This window comes from Aquarana catesbeiana, linkage group LG13, assembly GCF_042186555.1.
Source record: "Aquarana catesbeiana isolate 2022-GZ linkage group LG13, ASM4218655v1, whole genome shotgun sequence".
In the NCBI taxonomy this organism is placed as follows: domain Eukaryota; kingdom Metazoa; phylum Chordata; class Amphibia; order Anura; family Ranidae; genus Aquarana; species Aquarana catesbeiana.
In genome coordinates, this window is record NC_133336.1 from 173,263,917 (window position 1) to 173,282,152 (window position 18,236).

Here is an 18,236-nt window from a genome sequence, read left to right on the forward strand (position 1 = left end):
CTCCAGTTCTGTCAGGTTGGATGGTAAACTTGGTGGACAGCCATTTTTAGGTCTTTCCAGAGATGCTCAATTGGGTTTAAGTCAGGGCTCTGGCTGGGCCATTCAAGAACAGTCACAGAGTTGTTGTGAAGCCACTCCTTCATTATTTTAGCTGTGTGCTTAGGGTCATTGTCTTGGCCCAGTCTGAGGTCCTGAGCACTCTGGAGAAGGTTTTCATCCAGGATATCCCTGTACTTGGCTGCATTCATCTTTCCCTCTATTGCAACCAGTCATCCTGTCCCTGCAGCTGAAAAACATCCCCACAGCATGATGCTGCCACCACTATGCTTCACTGTTGGGACTGTATTGGACAGGTGATGAGCAGTGCCTGATTTTCTCCACTCATACCGCTTAGAATCAGTGTTGCCAACTGCCCGTATTTTTACGGGCAGCCCGTAAAAACGGGTACTTTTTTCCCTGCCCGTAAATGTCCGTAATAGCGGGACTGTGCCAGTAAAAAATAGCTGTGACTGGTCCGGCTTGGAACCGCGCATGTGCAGTTCCGGAGCTTGCCGAGCAGATCCTGTATTCGGCCGGCAGGGGGGCGGATCTCACAGAGGCTGTGCGGCGCTGGCGCGCTTTATTGGTGGCAAGGCGAGTGATGTATTAGCACATCCTGCCAGAAGGTGATGATGGCTGAGGGAGATGGACTGGAGCAAGTGGTGTTGGTGGCCGAGGGGGATGATGGCAGAAGGGGATGGAGGCAGGGTGTGATGGAGGCAGTCTGGCAGAAGGGGATGGTGGCAGGGGGTGATGGAGGCAGTCTGGCAGAGGGGGATGGTGGCAGGGTGTGATGGTGGCAGAGGGGGATGGAGGCAGGGTGTGATGGAGGCAGTCTGGCAGAGGGGGATGGTGGCAGGGGGTGATGGTGGCAGAGGGGGATGGAGGTAGGGTGTGATGGAGGCAGTCTGGCAGAGGGGGATGGTGGCAGGGTGTGATGGTGGCAGGGGGTGATGGTGGCAGAAGGGGATGGTGGCAGGGGGTGCTGGTGACAGACGGGGATGGAGGCAGGGTGTGATGGTGGCAGAGGGGGGTGGAGGCAGGGTATGATGGCGGCAGGGGGGGATGATGGCAGTCTGGCAGAGGGGGATGGTGGCAGGGGGTGATGGTGGCAGAGGGGGATGGAGGCAGGGTGTGATGAAGGCAGTCTGGCAGAGGGGGATGGTGGCAGGGTGTGATGGAGGCAGTCTGGCAGAGGGGGATGGTGGCAGGGGGTGATGGTGGCAGAGGGGGATGGAGGCAGTCTGGCAGAGGGGGATGGTGGCAGGGGGTGATGGTGGCAGAGGGGGATGGAGGCAGGGTGTGATGGAGGCAGTCTGGTAGAGGGGGATGGTGGCAGGGTGTGATGGTGGCAGGGGGTGATGGTGGCAGAGGGGGTTGGTGGCAGGGGGTGATGGTGGCAGAGGGGGATGGAGGCAGGGTGTGATGGTGGCAGAGGGGGGTGGAGGCAGGGTATGATGGCGGCAGAGGGGGATGGTGGCAGGGGGTGATGATGGCAGAGGGGGATGGTGGCAGAGTGTGTTGGTGGCAGTCCGGCAGAGGGGGATGGTGGCAGGGGGTGATGGTGGCAGAGGGGGATGGAGGCAGGGTGTGATGGAGGCAGTGTGGCAGAGGGGGATGTGGCAGGGTGTGATGGAGGCAGTCTGGCAGAGGGGGATGGTGGCAGGGGGTGATGGTGGCAGAGGGGGATGGAACCAGGGTGTGATGGTGGCAGAGGGGGGTGGAGGCAGGATATGATGGTGGCAGAGGAGGATGGTGGCAGGGGGTGATGATGGCAGAGGGGGATGGTGGCATAGGGTTTGGTGGCAGGGGGCGATAGTGGCAGGGGGTGTTGAAGGCAGGGAGCAATGGTGACAGGTGATGGAGGCAGGAGGTGATTGGACTAGATAATTCGCCCTTATTATGTCGAAAATAATAAAAATATGTTTTTTTACCTTAATATCTACCTTAAATCACATTGCTATTTGCCTAGCGTAGTTGTTTGTAGCCTAAATACTGAAATTTGCACCTAAAAATTTAATTTTGGAACTTTTGTGAAATGCCAGTAAAAACTTGGTGGTGCCAGTAAAATTTGGGTGTCGTGTCAGTAAATTTCAATCTGGTAGGTTGGCGACACTGCTTAGAATTAAGGCCAAAAAGTTCTATCTTGCTCTCATCAGACCAGAGAATCTTATTTCTCACCATCTTGGAGTCCTTCAGGTGTTTTTTAGCAAACTCCATGCAGGCTTTCCTGTGTCTTGCACTGAGGAGAGGCTTCTGTCGGGCCACTCTGCTGTAAAACCCAGACTGTTGGAGGACTGCAGTGATGACTGACTCTCTACAACTTTCTCCCATCTCCCGACTGCATCTCTGGAGCTCAGCCACAGTGATCTTTGGGTTCTTCTTTACCTCTCTCACCAAGGCTCTTCTCCCCCGATAGCTCAGTTGGGCCAGATGGCCAGCTCTAGGAAGGGTTCTGGTCGTCCCAAACGTCTTCCATTTAAGGATAATGGAGGCCACTGTGCTCTTAAGAACCCTAAGTGCAGCAGAAATTTTTTGTAACCTTGGCCAGATCTGTGCCTTGCCACAATTCTGTCTCTGAGCTCTTCAGGCAGTTCCTTTGACCTCATGATTCTCATTTGCTCTGACATGCACTGTGAGCTTTAAGCTCTTATATAGACAGGTGTGTGGCTTTCCTAATCAAGTCCAATCAGTATAATCAAACACAGCTGGACTCAAATGAAGGTGTAGAACCATCTCAAGGATGATCAGAAGAAATGGACAGTACCTGAGTTAAATATATGAGTGTCAAAGCAAAGGGTCTGAATACTTAGGACCATATGATATTTCAGTTTTTCTTTTTTAATAAATCTGCAAAAATGTCAACAATTCTGTGTTTTTCTGTCAATATGGGGTGCTGTGTGTACAATAATAAGGAAAGAAAATGAACTTAAATGATTTTAGCAAATGGCTGCACTATAACAAAGAGTGAAAAATTTAAAGGGGTCTGAATACTTTCCGTCCACACAGTATGTACCATTGTCTACACCGAGGACACAGGATACAATACTGACTCTGAATAACACTGTTTAGAATTGAAAAATCCAGTTGCAACTAAAGGGAAAAGGGGAATATTATTCTACAGTTTGCTTAGAAAACACTGTCTGAAACAGGATTCCCACCTTGCCTTAATTAAATATATACCCACTAGCCACTTTATTAGGTACACCTTGATAGTACTGGGTTGGACCCTCTTTTGCCTTCAGAACTGCCTTAATTCTTCATGGCATAGATTCAGCAAGGTGTTGGAAACATTCCTCAGAGATTTTAGACCTTTTTTGACATGAGAGCATCATGCAGTTGCTGTACATTTGTCGGCTGCACATCCATTCCACCAAATCCCAAAGGTGCTCTATTGGATGAGATCTGGTGACTGTGGAGGCCATTAGAGTACAGGGATCTCATTATCATGTTCAAGATATCAGTGGTGAGATGATTGGAGCTTTGTGACATGGTGCATTATCCTGCTGGAAGGAGCCATCAGAAGTGGGGTACAATGTAGTCATAAAGGGATGGACATGGTCAGCAACAATACTCAGGTAGGCCGTGGTGTTTAAACGATGCTCGATCGGTACTAAGGGGCCCAAAGTGTGGCAAGAAAATATCCTCCACACCATTACCACACCACCCCCAGCCTGAACTGCTGATACAAGGAAGGATGGATCCATGCTTTCTTTTTTTTACGCCAAATTCTGACCCTACCATCTGAATGTCACAGCTGAAATCGAGACTCATCAGACCAGGCAACGTTTTTCCAATCTTCTATTGCCCAGTTTTGGTGAGCTTGTGCAAATGGTAGCCTCAGTTTCTTGTTCTTAGCTGACAAAAATGGCACCCAATGTGGTCATCTGCTGCTGTAGCCCATGGTATTCTGCATACCTTGGTTGTAACGAGTGGTTATATAAGTTACTGTTGCCTTTCTATCATCTCAAACCAGCCTGCCCATTCTTCTCTGACCACTGCCATCAACAAGGCATGAAAATCCCAGTAGATCAGCAGCTTTTGAAATACTTAGACCAGCCCGCCTGGCACCAACAACAATGCCATGTTCAAAGTCAAGCCCTGGTTTACATTCGTGCGTTTTGTCAAGTTGGCGACAATTGCCGGCTATGGCACCGTCTCGATGCACTTCTGGCGCCCGCACCAAATTCAAAAAGTAGTTTCTGTACTACTTTTTGCGATTTCGGGGTGCGATTTCCATTGACATCTGTGCAGAAACCCGCACAGATGTCTGTGAAATCGCAGCTGAAGTCGGGACTGACATGCGGGAGTGAAATCGTGCAATTCAGCTGAACTCACACGGCTTCATTCCCGCAGCTCAGTGTGAACCAGGGCTAAGTTCCCTTAATTCCCCATTTTGATGCTCGGTTTGAACTTTAGCAAGTCGTCTTCACTAGGGATGAACCAAACACCCTCCCAGTTCGGTTCGCACCAGAACTTGCGAATAGGCAAAAAATTTGTGCGAACACCCTTAAAGTCTATGGGACTCGAACGTGAAAAATCAAAAGTGATAATTTTAAAGGCTTATATGCCAGTTATTGTCATAAAAAGTGTTTGGGGACCTGGGTCCTGCCCCAGGGGACATGGATCAATGCAAAAAAAAAGTTTTAAAAACAGATGTTTTTTCAGGAGCGGTGATTTTAATAATGCTTAAAGTGAAACAATAAAAATGAAATATTCCTTGAAATATCATGCCTGGGGGGTGTCCTTAGTATGCCTGTAAATTAGCACATATTTCCCGTGTTTAGAACAGTACCACAGCAAAATGACATTTCTAAAGGAAAAATTGAATTCAAAACTGCTCGCGGCTGTAATGAATTGTCGGATCCCAGCAATATAGATAGAAATCATTGAAAAAAATGGCATGGGTCCCCCCCCCCAGTCCATTACCAGGCTCTTTGGGTCTGGTCTGAATACTAAGGGGAACCCCACACCGAAAAAAAAAAAAAAAAAAAAAGGTGTGGGGGTACTGCCCGAAATCCACACCAGAGCCTCTAGCTCTGGTATGGATTTTAAGGGGAACCCACACACCAAAATTAAAAAGGAAGGGCGTGGGGGTCCTTCTGACGTCATGTGACGTCATGTAATACTGACATATAATCACACACATAGGTTGGACTTGATGGACTTGTGTCTTTTTTTAACCTCATCTACTATGTATGTAACTATGAATGTAATGTCAGAGGGGGCGGGGTCACCCATTTACGTCACTGGGTGGACCTGCCCTCAGCTATATAACAGCTGTCATTGCAAAAAGCCTGCAGTCGTGGGACGCCTCCCATGGAGGCAAGATTTATCAGTTTTTTTTTCCTCGCGTCGTCGGCGCTGTCATCGTTTTTTAAAAAACAAAGGACTTGTCCCAAACTGTCTCTTGTCATTTTTACCATTTTGACATATTTTTTTGCGAATGTGTAAGGGTACAATGTGCCCGACACCCATTCACATGGGGGGGATCTGGGAGTCCCCTTATTAAAGGGGACTTCCAGATTCCAATAAGCCCCCGCCTGCAGACTCCCACAACCACCGAGCGAGGGTTGTGTGGAACAGGCCCTTGTCCTTATCAACATGGGGACAAGGTGTTTTAGGGCATGTGGCCTGGTATGGTTCAGGGGGGATGCACTCTCTCGTCCCCCCATTTTTCCAAGCAGCCTGCCAGGTTGCGTGCAGGGTTCCCCTTAATATCCATACCAGACCCAGAAGGGCCTGGTAATGGACTGGGGGGAGGGGGAACCCATGCCATTTTTTTTAATGATTTTTATGTATATTGCTGGGATCCGGCAATACATTACAGCCGTGAGCAGTTTTAACCGCTTGCCGACCAGCCGCTGTCATTATACTGCAACAGATCGGCACGATCCCGCAAAATGTCGTAGCTGTACGTCGGTCCCTTTAAGCGGGAAAGCAGGCTCCTGCTGCACTGTGGGGGTGCCGATGCATGTGACTTGCGGTCGCAATGGCCGCCGGCCATGCGCGTTCGAGGGCACGAGAGCCACAACAGAGACGTGTGTGTAAACAAACAAATTCCAGTTCTGTGAGGAGAGGACAGACAGATCGTGAGTTCCTACCAGCTAGGTACAATGATCTGTCATTTCCTCCAGTCACTCCCATACCCCTACAGTTAGAACACACAGTCAGGGAACACAGTTAACCCCTTGACCGCCCCCTAGTGTTAACCCCTTTCCTGCCAGTGACATGTACACAGTAATCAGTGCATTTTTATAGCACTGATCGCTGTATAATTGTCAATGGTCCCAAAAATGTGCCAAAAGTGTCCGATCTGTCTGCCATAATGTCGCAGTTCCGCTAAAAAATGCAGATCACCGCCATTACTAATAAAAAAAATTAATAATAAAAATGCCATAAATCTTTCCTCTATTTTGTAGACGCTATAACTTTTGCGCAAACCAATCAATATACGCTTATTGCGATTTTTATTACCAAAAATATGTAGAAGAATACATATCGGCCTAAACTGAGGAAAAAGTTAGCTTTTTAAAAAAAAAAAATGGGGATATTTATTATAGCAAAAAGTACAAAATATTGTGTTTTTTTCAAAATTGACGCTTTTTTTTTGTTTATAGCGCAAAAAATAAAAACCGCAGAGATGATCAAATACCACCAAAAGAAAGCTCTATTTGTGGAAAAAAAAGGACGTCAATTTTGTTTGGGTACAGCGTCGCACGACCGCGCAATTGTCAGTGAAATCGATGCAGTGCTGTGTCGCAAAAAATGGCCTGGTCATTGAGCAGCCAAATCTTCTAGGGCTGAAGTGGTTAAATTACTTTTTTTTTTTGTACGGCTGCCATGTAAGCAGCCTTCCATAGTGTGGGGCGTTATTGCCTGCCTTTGGCCAATCATGGCTCTCACAGCAGAGCGTGCTGTGATTGGCCAAAGTATGCAGGTCAGGTGCATGCTTTGGCAAATCAGCAGCCGTCAATGCACTGCGATCTCACAGTGCATTAACGGTCTCGCCGTTCATTATGGGGCATTCCACGGGCGCTCAAATTTCCCGCGAATGCCCCATAATGTTCTGTATGCGTCGATCGGGCGAACGCCCGATGTTTTGAGTCGAACTTAAGTTCGACTCAAACATCTGGCTCATCCCTAGACTTCACCATATCTAGATGCCTAAATACATTGAGTTGTTGCCATGTGATTGGCTAATTAGCAATTTCTGTTACCAAGCAATTAAACAGTTATACCTAATAAAGTGGCCGGTGAGTGTAATGCTGCGTACACACGAGCGGACTTTCCGGCATACTTGGTCCGGCGGACCAGAGTCTGCCGGACAATCCGACCGTGTGTAGGCTCCGGCGGACTTTTCCGGCAGACTTTTTCCCAAAAGCCCGCCGGACCTAGATTTGAAACATGTTTTAAATCTTTCCGTCGGACTCAGTTTCTGGCGGAAAGTCCACTCGTCTGTGTGCTGGTCCAACGGACCAGATACGACGCAAGGGCAGGGTATTGCATTTTGTGCTTGTTGCAATAGGAAAAACAAATTTTCCTATTGTGGCGAGCGCGGGGCATACCAGGCCCTTGGGTCTGGTATGGATTTTAAAGGGAAGCCCCTACGCCGGAAAAACGGCGTGGGGTCCCCCCTAAAATCCATACCAGACCCCGATCCGAGCACGCAGCCCAGCCGGTCAGGAAAGGGGGTGGGACGAGTGAGCGCCCCCCCCTCCTGAACCGTACCAGGCCGCATGCCCTCAACATGGGGGGGTGGGTGCTTTGGGGGAGGGGGGCCCTGCGGGGCCCCTCCCCCCAAAGCACCTTGTCCCCATGTTGATGAGGACAAGGGCCTCTTCCCAACAACACTGGCCGTTGGTTGTCAGGGTCTGTGGGCGGGGGGCTTATCGGAATCCGGGAGCCCCCTATAATAGGAGGGCCCCCAGATCCTGGCCCCCCACCCTATGTGAATGAGTATGGGGTACATGGTACCCCTACCCATTCACCTAGGGAAAAAGTGTCAATAATAAAACACAATTCACAGGTTTTTTAAATAATTTATTAAACAGCTCGGGGGGGGTCTTCCTCCGGCTTCGGGGGTCTTCTTCCAGCTTCGGGGGTCCCTCTGGTCCCTCTTCTCCCGGCGTCGGATTGGTTCTTCTCCGCTCTCTCCGGCCTCTTCTCCCGGTGTTCCAGTTCTTTGGCCAGCTCCTCCGCTGTCTTCAGGCTGCTCTTTTGCCACCGGAGGTCCGGACTTCTGGGCTTCTTGTCTTCTTCCCTCTTCTCTTCTCCAGATGTTGACACAACGCTCTCTCCGGCTGGACTGCTCTCTGAGCGCTCCGTTGTGACTTATATAGGCGGAGACCCCGCCCCCTTATGATGTCACAGTCCCTGGGCATGCTGGGACTGTGACGTTTTAGGGGGCGTGGTCAACATCACCCGGTGTTGACAAGAAGCCCAGAAGTCCGGACCTCCGCTGGCAAAAGAGCGGCCTGAACACAGCGGAGGAGCTGGCCGAAGAACTGGAACACCGGAAGAAGAGGCCGGAGAGAGCGGAGAAGAACCAACCGGACGCTGGGAGAAGAGGAACCGGAGGGACCCCCGAAGCCGGAAAAGAAGACCCCCAAAGCCGGAGGAAGACCTGTTGCTGCTCACTTTATCATTATATTTTGGTTTGTTAGCGCTGTAAATTTTCTCCTTCTTTGTGTATGTGCAGCTGCTGGGTAAGGATTGCCCTGGCCACAGCTGATGGGGCTGGTGGACATGCAATCATGTGACAGCTTTCTATGGGCTTTGCCAAACTGAGTTTAAACTGAACCAAGCTCATCCCTTGCTCCAAATCCTGTTAAGCCCTGATGAAGGGGGTATTGTTTGGCCCCTGAAATTTGTTGGTTCATTTCCTTTTTATTTGATTATTTGGAAGAAATGTGTATCTAGATGCTGAAATTTCCCATATAGCGCTTCAGTCTTGATTTCTTAGATAAATATGAAGGCTTCATTTGATGACCTCATTTTGAACTCTTTATCTGCATTCTTGTTTCAGGTCAAGGACTAAGGAAACATGGAATGCCTTTGGTCATCAGGACATCCGCTAAACTAACATTTTCAGAGAGGTTAGCTAAAGGCAGATTCCATATTTTCTAGAAGCTACACATTTTCATTCAAACTGAAATAGAACCAATTTAAGTGATATTTCTAAAGAGCCGGTACAGTAAAACATAACACATCTGTCTTTCTCTCTACCTCATTTCTCAACTCAAATGCAGCTTTAGCCTGTAAAGAAATGACTTCCTTTTACATGTAAAACATATCAGCCGAGGTAGAAAGGACAGGTCACCGGTGTCCTCTTTTCTCACACGATGCAGATGGATACTTCAATTAAACAGTTCTTGATGGATCAGTCTGAGGAAAATATGTGAATTTGCGTAAACGAGTCAGAAATAAAATATGCCAGAGACACGTAATATAAGGGACAGAGGAATGCATCCACCCTACGAGGCTGTGTGACATGCATTTGAATGGCTCTTCCCAGACGGTCATGAATCTTCTCTCTCTGAACATGGACGAGAAAAGCACTCAGAACAGACAATCAGCACGGAGAGGATGCTGGGATAGAGACAGACACACTGGTTTATTAATCAATAGGATTAGTGAAATTTTGTTTGTGCTATACAAATTGAGGGAGGAAAAATAATCCAATGTGTCAAAAACCAATGGTGGTTTGTATGATGCTATTTATGTGGTCTGTTTTATACTGTGCAAGGTATTGACAAGGAATGACTGACAAAATGGCCTATATTTTTATCAGCTGCAGATAAAAGCTGCAATGAAAGTCAAGGTTATTTAATAACATCTGATGATTCTTTACTATGCATTGCAACAGCTATAGGAGTAATAGAAAGTATGTTCTTGCAAATATATTATTGTAAAGCATTAAATATAATAAGTTATAAACATTGTAACTGTTCAATTCCAAAGAATCTGAGATACGTTAGAGCCCATGGTCCATACAACAAAACATCACCTCTTCAAGGATGACTGGCAAAAACAAGCCTTTTGGTTTAAGTGGAGCTGGGGCTAAAAAATGTACTCTGTACTGTGTGTGAGTGTGTGTATATACAGATATATATATATATATATATATATACAATAAAACCTTGGATTGGGAGCATAATTCGTTCCAGAAACATGCTTGTAATCCAAAGTATATCAAAGCGAATTTCCCCACGAGAAATAATGGAAACTCAGATGATTCTTTCCACAACCATTTATTCCTAAATCCTTCAGTTTATATTCCATATAAAAAGATTATAGCAACATGATAGGTTGTGTAACCATAAAATGTCCATCCACAAATGGAAGCATCCACAAGGGGATTAGAAGCAAAATCCAACAAGAGCTACAGAGTTTAAAAAAAAGCGCTCAACATAGACCATCCCCCGCACCTCCGGCTCTCACCGCTGTCAGTCTGCAATCATGACCGGGAAGACTACTCTGCAGTAGAGCGATCTGAAAGTGAGTCGTGCAGCATGGAAGGGATGATTTTGATGGAGGTGCAGAGGATGGTCTATGTGGACAGCTTTACCCCAGATGCCTGCATACTTAGATGTGCCTGTTTTAATCATCAATCATGTGAGTTGCTAAATGTTGTACCTTCATTAAGGCTCGGTTCACACAGGGACGACTTGTCAGGCGACCTAGTCGCCTGACAAGTCGCCTCCCGTTCTGTGCTATGGAACCGTTCTAAGGGGAGCTACGCAAGTCGCTCCGACTTAGAAAAAGGTTCCTGTACGACTTCGGGGGCGACTTGGGGCGACTTGCATAGACTTCTATACAGAAGTCGTTTTGCAAGTCGCCCGGGCAGTCGTGTGCAGGTCGCCCTGCAAGTCGTGCCGCCTCTGGTGTGAACCGAGGCTTTATGTAACCATATTGCTACACTTAGAGGTGCCTTTCTTCTCTTTTATACTCAGTTGTGATATGACGCTACTTGTATATCAAGACATCGCTTGTATATCGAGTCAAAATTTATTTAAAAATTTTGCTGGTCTTGCTAAACGCACTCAAACCAAGTTACTCTCAAACCAAGGTTTTACTGTGTATATATATACATATATATATATATATATATATATATATATATATATATATATATATACACACTATATTATCAGAAGTATTGGGACGCCTACCTATATAGAACACCTTTGGGATGAATTAGTGGAGACTGTGAGCCAGACCTTCTCGGCCAACATCAGTGCCTGACCTCAGAAATGCGCTTCTGGAATAATGGTCAAGCATTCCCATAGACACACTCCTAAACCTTGTGGACAGCCTTCCCAGAAGAGTTGAAGCTATTATGGCTGCAAAGGGCGGGCCAACTCAATATTGAACCCTGCGTACTAAGACTGGGATGCCATTAAAGTTCATGTGCGTGTAAAGGCAGTCCTCCCAATATACCAAAAATGTAAGGTGTTTTATTGGCATTTTATGTGATAGACCAACACAAAGTGGCACATAATTGTGAAGTCAAAGGAAAATGATAAATGGTTTTCAAATTTTTTTTAGAAATAAACATCTGAAAAGTGTGGTGTGTATTTGTATTCAGCCCCCCTGAGTCAATACTCTGTAGAACCACCTTTCACTGCAATTACAGCTGGAAGTATTTTTGGGTATGTCTCTACCAGCTTTGCACGTCTAGAGAGTGAAATTTTTGCCCATTCTTCTTTGCAAACTAGCTCAAGTTCTGTCAGATTGGATGGAGAGCATCCGTGAACAGCAATTTTCAAGTCTTGCCACAGATTCTCAATTGAATTCAGGTCTGGACTTTGACTGGCCCATTCTAACACATGAATATGCTTTGTTCTAAACCATTCCATTGTAGCTCAGGCTGTATATTTAAGGCCATTGTCCTGCTGGAAGGTGAACTTCTGCCTCAGTCTCAAGTCTTTTGCAGACTCTAACAGGTTTTCTTTTAAGATTGCCCTGTATTTGGCTCCATCCATCTTCCCATCAACTCTGACCAGCTTCCCTGTGTCAGAAACCATGAATCAGACTGAGACAGAAGTACAGTTAAATCACACTTGTTTAATAATAATAAAAAAAGGTAAACAGAGTAAACGTAGTCAAAACATAGCCAGAGTTCAAGAACCGGAATGGATAGTCAGGCAAGCCAAAATATCAGGGAGCCAGAGATGAGCGTATTAGAACAGCAAGCAGGATCTGGAGCCAGAAGGAATGTCAGCCAAGCAAGTCTTTAACAGGAACACAGGAGACCGTCTCTAGAGATGTGACCAAGGCAAAGGCAGCGATCATCTGGACTGGACGGCTTGAGTAGGCAGGACTGATGAGCAGTCTATCATCAACAGGTAAGTCATTGTGGAGAGATAGGAGCAGCCAGCTTAGAGAAGGAAGGGCTGAGCTCAGCCCTGACAGTACCCCCTACTCAATGACCCCTCCCCCTTGGAGAACCACCAGGCTTGAGGGGAAAACGTCTATGGAAATCTCAGAGGAGGACAGGGGCATGTATGTCCAAAGATGAGACCCAAGAGCGTTCCTCCGGACCGTACCCTTTCCAATGCATCAGGTACTGTATGCGCCCACAAAACCTATGGGAGTCAACAATGGACTGTACTTCATACTCCTCATGGTTCACAACCTGTACAGGGTGAGGACGAGGCACCGAGATGATAAAGCGGTTGCAGACCAAAGGTTTTAATAAGGAGACGTGAAATACATTTGAGATACGCATATTAGAAGGAAGGTCTAATGCATAAGCCACTGGGTTAATCCTGCGAAGAATACGGAAAGGCCCAATAAACCAAGGTGCGAACTTCAGAGAGGGAACACGAAGTCGGAGGTTGCGAGATGACAGCCAGACATTGTCCCCAACCTGGTAGGAAGGCGCAGGCAGGCGTCTGCGGTCAGCATTGAGTCTGTACCTATCATTAGCATGTCGCAAAGCCTCATGGACTTGTGCCCAAGTGCAACGAAGACCACGGAGATGCTCCTCTAACTCAGGAATACTTTGCGGAACAAATGAGTCAGGCAACATGGAATGTTGGAAACCACAGTTCGCCATAAACAGGGACAATCAGGAAGCAGAATTCAAGGCACTATTGTGAGCAAACTCCGCCCATATATGTATATATGAAAGTGGGGTAATGGCGCTCCCTCGAGTTTAATCGGGCAGATATATGGTATGCTAAACCACCAATAATGAAAAATATGTATAAACTCCACATACACCCTCCACGTCCGTGTGTTCAGATAAAAAATAAAAAATAAAAAGTATATGAAATCTAATAATATTATAATAATGTGATAAGAGGGCTATCCTGTCAAGCCCTATTTAGTATGAAGTGGTAGGTACTTAATTAAATAAACTCAACTTATATATGTGCACATTCCAAGTAATGTTCCAAAATAACCACAAGTGCCGATGAACAGGTTAATTGCAAGGTTGAACACCCAATCCCACATTAGGCCTTCACCATAATTAACCTTATGCGTAAACAAAAACAAAAACAAAAGTGCTGGTTACCGACAATAACCTTATATTAATTACTAAACATATTCATAAATAGTCCAAAACTTGTAGATCAGTCCGTGATTGTGAAATAAAACTCCAGTGCAATGTGGAAGCACCCCAGCCAAAAAACTTGGAAACAGACTTAAATTTGTGACTTCAGTGCGTTCAGCGTTCTTGGTGACTTGGTGCTCCCCCTCAAGGGTCCCCACTCACCAAATCCATCCACCCCAGAGGGGTAACTCGCATAAGGAATGTAGTCTCTGCGATCCTCCTGCCGCTACGATAGGTAGGTTTTCCAGGAAAATCCTCAGCATATGCAGATGGAGAAGTTTTAATCACTCATGCAGAAAAAAAGGGGGAAAGATGGACTCCCATGGTGTAGTATTTAGATTTAATCCAAAAAAAAAAACTTTATTTAAAACTTAAGAATAAAAAACTATAGTCCAGTTCAACTGGCTATAGAGTTGGGCATCATACAGATAAAAACAAAAAACATGAAGTAATAAGCACACCAATATCCTAGGTATGCAGCAAATAATGTGCCTTGCACAATTGCTCACGTATATGTAACAAGAACCTGGCCGGGTAGCTCGTATCCCGAGGTGGAATTAGGAAGCATATGCGTTCCACCTGCGCTCCACCGGCCTAGTAAGCGGAAATGACGTAGCGTGCGTGGCGCCGTCGCCCATAGTAAGAGGTCTGACCAGTTGTTATGATGGTCAGAAATATAGCAACGTAGGAATTGCTCCAAGGACTGATTGGCTCGTTCTGCTGCCCCATTAGACTGCGGTGATACGCAGAGGTGAAAGCAAGCTGAATTCCCAATAGTGAACAAAAGGCTCGCCAGAACCGGGACACAAACTGACTACCCCTGTCCGAGACAATCACCTTGGGTAGTCCATGTATGCGAAAGATCTCCTGAGCAAAAATGGAAGCCAGTTCCTTAGAAGTGGGCAGCTTCTTAAGTGGAACAAAGTATCAGCCCTCACATTCTTAGTACCAGGTAAGAATGAGACAATGTAATTAAAACTAGACAAAAAAAGAGCCCATCGCGTCCTTCTGGGATAGAGGCGTTTAGCCTCAGACAAGAATGTGAGATTCTTATGGTCAGTAAGAATGAGAACCGGCACAGTGGTACCTTCGGGGAGATGTCTCCATTCTTTCAGGGATAAAAAAATCACTAACAGCTCTCTGTCACCAATCTCGTAATTGCACTCCGCAGGTGACAATTTCTTGGAAAAGTAGCCACAAGGATGCATAGCGCTCTCAGAGATAGGACGTTGAGACAGAAGGGCACCAACTCCAGTCTCAGAAGCATCAACCTCAAGGATAAAAGGTAACATAGGATGAGGATGTGCCAACACAGGAGCAGAAACAAAGGCAGCCTTGAGACTCTCAAAGGCCTTAATAGACTCCGGAGACCAACTCTGTAGGTTACTGTCCTTTCTGGTCATATCAGTCAGGGGCTTGACCAGAGACAAGAAGTTACGAATACACTTCCAATAATAGTTGGCAAAGCACTGCAGAGGATATAAACCCACATGTCAGGGCCAGTGTAGGACTGCTGAAAGTTCCTCTGGGTCCATCGAAAAACCAGCAGTGGAAATGACATAACCCAGGAATTTAACCTGTTCACGATGGAATTCACACTTCTCCAATTTACAATAGAGATTGTTCTCTCTTAGTTTCTGATGCACACGACAGACATCTGTGTGGTGGCTCTCAAGGGACATGGAAAATATGAGGATATCGTTGAAATAAACCACCACACATAACTGAAACAAATATCGGAGGACATCGTTAATAAATTCCTGGAAAACTGCCAAAGCGTTACAAAGGCCAAAAGGCATTACGAGATACTCATAATGACCTGTTCTGGTATTAAAAGCAGTTTTCCACTCATCGCCCTCCTTAAGCCTCACAAGATTGTATGCCCTCTCAAGTCAAGCTTCATGAAAACCATTGCTCCCTTGAGGCAGTCAAATAACTCCGTAATCAACGGAATCGGATAGGCATTCTTAATCGTGAAATGATTGAGACTCCTATAATCAATACAAGGTCTCAGTTCACCACTCTTCTTCTTCTCAAAGAAGAAACCAGCACCAGCAGTAGACAAGGATTTGCAGGTGAAACCTTGAAAAAGTGCGTCTGCAACATACTCCTCCATTGCCTTATCCCCCATGACCGAAAAAGGGTAAATCCGGCCACGAGGGGGTATAGCACTAGGTTGAAGGTCAATTGTGCAATCATACGACCAGTGTGGAGGCAAACTACCGGCTTGACCTTTGTCAAAGACTTCTCTAAAATTGCGGTACTCCTCCGGCAGGGAGGAGAGTGAAGAGGTGCACTGGACCTTGGCTAACTTATGGAAGCATGTCTTACTGCATTGTGTTGACTAGGAGAGAACCTCAGAACGGAGCCAATCAAAAGAGGGGTTGTGCCTCTGTAAACCAAGGATAACTAATAACCAGCGGAAACTTGGTAAGTAAATAACTTGGAATTGGATTATCTCATGGTGAAGAGCCCCTACGGCCACGGACAATGGAACAGTCTCATGAGTCACAAACTCAGGGTAACTCAAGACAACAGGCTTTTGTGTCTCCCATAGAGGGCTTGCCCAGGCCAAGGCTCTCTCAGAAAGCAAAGATATCACGAAACCCACTTTGCTTCTGTCCGTGGGAAATGCCTGGGGAAGCATATCCAAAGTATATCTTAACCTGGTTGAGAAACCCTCTGCATTGGACTGGATTGCCCCCAAATCGCTGGGGAAGTGGAACCAGACATACCTCTTATAGAGGTAATACTCGAGGCGGGTGCCTGCACAGAGACTGGAGCAGCAGCAGGGACGGCCTGCAACACAGGTTGTACCAGAGCAGCCGCAGTGGGAGATTCCAGATGAGCTGTGCAACTCAGGAGCGTTTGTAACGCCATGGCAAACTGATCCATGTGGTGATCCTGCTCATCCAATCTGGAAAAAATATTACCAACAAGTGGATTGACTGCATCTTCTGAATTCATGGCCTTCGCCTACTGTCAGAAACCATGAATCAGACTGAGACAGAAGTACAGTTAAATCACACTTGTTTAATAATAATAATAATAATAAAAAGATAAACAGAGTAAACATAGTCAAAACATAGCCAGAGTTCAGGAACTGGAACTGATAGTCAGACAAGCCAAAACATCAGGGAGCCAGAGTTGAGTGTAGTAGAACAGCAAGCAGGAGCTGGAGCCAGAAGAAATGTCAGCCAAGCAAGTCTTTAACAAGAACACAGGAGAGCATCTCTAGAGATGTGACCAAGGCGAAGGCAGAGATCGTCTGGACTGGACGGCTTAAGTAGACAGGACTGACGAGCAGGATATCATCAATAGGTGAGTCACTGTGGAGAGATAGGAGCTGGGAATTAGCCAACAGCTGAGCGGCCAGCTTAGAGAAGGAAGGGCTGAGCCCAGCCCTGACACCCTGTCCCTGCTGAAGAAAAGCATCCCCACAACATGATGCTGCCACCACCATGTTTCACAGTGGGGATGGTGTGATCAGGTTGATGTGCAGTGTTAGTTTTCCGCCTCACACAGTGTTTTGCTTTTAGGTCAAAAAGTTCAATTTTGGTCTCATCTGACCAGAGCACCTTCTTCCGCATGTTTGCTGTGTCCCTGCACATAGCTTCTCGCAAACTGCAAACTGGACTTTTTATGGCTTTATTTCAACAATGGCTTTTTTCTTGCTACTCTTCCATAAAGGCCAGATTTGTGGAGTGCACAACTAATAGTTGTCCTGTGGACAGATTCTCCCACCTGAGCTGTGGATCTCTGCAACTCCTCCAGGGTTACCATGGGCCTCTTGGCTGCTTCTCTGATTAATGCTCTCCTTGCCTGGATTGTCAGTTTAGGCGGACGTCCATGTCTTGGTAGGTTTGCAGTTGTGCCATACTCTTTCCATTTTCGGATGATGGATTGAACAGTGCTCCGTGAGATGTTCAAAGCTTGGGACAACTTTATCCCTGACCTGTCTGTTGTGTTCCTTGGCCTTCATGTTGCTGTTTGTTCACTAAGATTCTCTAACAAACCTCTGCGGGCTTCACAGAATAGCTGCATTTATACTGAGATTAAATTACACACAGGTGGACTCTATTTACTAATTAGGTGTCTTCTGAAGGCAATTGGTTCCACTAGATTTTAGTTAGGGGTATCAGAGTAAAGGGGGCTGAATACAAATGCACGCCACACTTTTCACATATTTATTTGTAAAAAAATTTGAAAACCATTTATCATTTTCCTTCCACTATGTGCTACTTTGTGTTTGTCTATCAAATCAAATCCTACTAAAACACATTTATGTTTTTGGTTGTAACATGACAAAATGTGGAAAATTTCAAGGGGTATGAATACTTTTTTTCAAGGCACTGTATATAATCTTCCCACAGTTTACTTAAGTAAATTACATAAAGTTAAGTAAATTGTAAAGTTAGCTTTACAATTTACCTAATTTAACTTGAATTTATTTACCTGACTTTATAATTTAATTTACCACTCTAAGTGGTTCTTTGACTTGTTTGAGAAAAATAAAAATAAAAGTCAGCAGCTACAAATAATGTAGCTGCTGACTCTTAATAAAAGGACACTCACCCGTCCAGGGGTCCAGCGCTGACCTCAGCTGAACCGACTGTTTGCCGGTCTTCAGGTC